The sequence below is a fragment of the Adiantum capillus-veneris genome, chromosome 13, assembly GCF_014529385.1.
Source record: "Adiantum capillus-veneris isolate H3 chromosome 13, ASM1452938v2, whole genome shotgun sequence".
Taxonomy (NCBI): domain Eukaryota; kingdom Viridiplantae; phylum Streptophyta; class Polypodiopsida; order Polypodiales; family Pteridaceae; genus Adiantum; species Adiantum capillus-veneris.
This window is the reverse complement of record NC_140943.1, coordinates 113,335,905-113,339,020: the sequence shown is the minus strand read 5'-3', so window position 1 is coordinate 113,339,020 and position 3,116 is coordinate 113,335,905.

Sequence of the window (3,116 nt, the reverse complement as noted above, 5' to 3'; positions counted from 1 at the left end):
TTGTCGTGCTTGAGGTGTTTGTCCTGCTTGAGGTGCTTGACTTACTCCATGCTTGAGGTGCTTGACTTGCTACATGATTAAGGTGCTTGAGGTGCCTTGAGATGCTTGCCTGAGATGCTTGTGGGAACACCCCCTAGTCCAAGTGCTTTTTCATGCTTGATGACCAAGGTGCTTGAGCTCCTAAAGTCAAAAGCATCCCTACAAGAGGGGGGGCGAGCCCTTTTCCTAGGGATTAGAGAGAGAACACACACTCACACTCACAAGGGAAGCCCCAGCTTGAAGAGGCAGCAAGGACACATGTCAGGTCCCTACCCATGTTACCTTCATGTGTTGCTTGAAGCCTATTGGCTAGGCTTCAAAGGGGTCCAATGATAAATTACTTGAATTATCTAATTGTTTTTGCATTTATCAAGTCCTCTCTCTGAACGGGGAAAGGGGGACACTTGTCCCAAGGCTACCCATGTTGCTTGTAATGGCTCCTACTTGTGATTGGCTAGGCCTGGAGGGGTCCAATGAGCTTCAAGCATGAGCTACAAGGGGGGGTTGACCCAAGCAAGCTAGGGGGGTGCTTAGGGGGTATACTCACCCACACACACACTCACAAACACTCTCATGGTGTACTATGCAAAGTGCAAGAGCTCCCTCTCCTTCTCCAAGCAAGTAGAGGTTGAGAGCCTACACCAACACTCTTGGCTATGGAGTGCAAATCCAACCAAGAGCCATGCTTCAATGCTTAAGCTTGCCATCTCCTTCTTCTTCATTACTATGCTATTATGTATGCTAGCAACAAGAGTATGATAAGTGAGGAACTAATTCTTTCTCCTACGGAATGTTTCTTCTTCCTCTTCCCTACCCTCATTCCCTGCTAGCTCTCTCCACCTTCGAAGGTGTTTGAGGTCTTGGGACTGAGGCTTGGGATAGTTAAAGCTTTCTTCAAGTTCATGTTATGCTATGATTGTGATGCATGAAGCTTTCCATCTTCATTGCATCACCTAGGTCACAAGGAACACAAAGAATGTATTGTAACAAGTCTCTCTTAATGGGAGAAATCATAATACAAATGCCTATTGGAGGGGGGACCGGCTCCACATAAATCCGGTCCTCAACTGTTGTCATGTTCTCTAAACTCTCTCTCTTGCAAAAGTATTGTCTATGCCAAGTTAACTAATTGCTATGATTATGGTTCTTACTTCAATTATGTCAACCCGCTATGCTCACAAAATCATTTCTTGAAAGTACTCTCATTAAATTCCTCTACTCTCACATATTAAGGCAAATTCCATTACATTGGTATCAGAGCATTTGGTTTCTCTTTTCTTGCTTAAGAAGAGAGGTCCTTAAGTAGCCTATAAATGGTTGATGTTGTTAATTATAATAGAGTAAGTGGAACTGGGATCTAATATCGGTTTTGTTAAGCCCACTATGTGGGGGATGGTGCACACCTCGGGAGCTTTGGACTTAATAATGGAGTCTTTTTAGACTTGCCTACGACTTTACCATTATTGAGCCACAAGAAGTCCGAAAGGAGCTAGCCCTTGGCAACTCTGCTATGTTAGACCTACTCTTCTACTCTCTATAATTAACCACTTTGAGCCGTGGGTGTAGATACTTAAGAGCCAATTTTCAAAGGCTAAGAGGAGTGGCAACTATAAGACCATATTAGGTATTTTGGTAAAAATCTCACATTATGGGAATCTCCAAATCGACTGAATTCATGTAATTTGGGAATTTTCCACTTAAAGTGGGAAAAATTGAGGTGTGTGGCTAGTAAATAAAGTGAAAATCTCATAGGATTGTGGTGTTGATAAACACCAAAAGTCAAGAGGATGTACAACACATGGATTTGAATAATAACTATAAATTACATAAAACAAAGGAAGATACAAAAAAGATTTTGTTTACAAATTGACTAGTATAGTCACAATAGAAGCTCCACATAATTCTACTCCACATTTGATACCATATCTGAACTTTGATCCAAGTGTGGCTGATGTGCACGAGTGAGGCCTTCTTTGGCTTTTAGAGCATGTCTTTCTGGAATCTTTATTCTAGAAAATGGTCCTTCTTTGTTGGGTCTGTAGGACCAAACAATTGCATCTATAGTTTCCCACACTTGTGGGTCCTTATAGTTGACAGCCCAATAACCCTTCCAACAATTACTATAAGCTTGAGTATCTGTCATCCCACTTTTTCTCGCGCAAGGTGCCCAATATTGAATCAAGAGTTTTCTGTAGTTTGGTGATGTAGGCTCATTATCAATGTCAGATAAAGCCATTGCAAGCCACACTGGATAGATTTCTGTGTCACTCGGAACAAGCATAAGAAAGTCACCTTGGTGCACATCAGACATAGGGTCAAACTCTTCCCTTGGCCTATCTCGTTGAGGCCCACAAAAATGATCGTTCAACTCTTCAAGGCCTAGGAATCTTTCTGCTCCTTGTTGCAAATTCATTGTAGTGCTTTGTAGGTGAGAATATTCTTGAGTTTTTGGCCAAAACATTTCATACAAGACTCCCTCTGATATGATTGCTTTTCCAATCTCTTCAATTACCTTACTCCAATAATCTATCACGGGTCTATAATATCGCAGAATACTTGAACCATTCCCTAAATTTTTCCAAAATTTTATATAGTTCTTTAGCCCCAAAATGACTTCCTCGTGGGCCTTGACATACTCCGCCATTTGTACTAGAGGTGGATCTCCATGTGGTAACATTGGCTTGCCTTCTGTGTCTGTTTTCCAAAGGCGAATACTTCCACTCCAACTTGATACACCTACATGTGCCTTATATTGCATCATTGGTGTCTCATCCTGCATAAAGAACCTGAACTGAAGTGGTTTGGAATGTCCAACAAGTATGTCTTGTCCATCACAAAGATAGCCATCACAATATTGCTTGAAATCGGGGATCTTTGTGAGAAAAAATGGAGCTGGAGATGAAGATGAGCTGTTTCGTAATGTATCCATCAAATGTGGCAAAGTATAGGTTTGTGTAACTCTCAAGTTCTCTGAAAACCTACTAAACATGGCGTCTATGTCCTCATGTGTATGCCCAACCATTAAAAATCCCAGTTGGATGGTTTTGAAAACAACCCTTGCAACAAGCATTGACAAA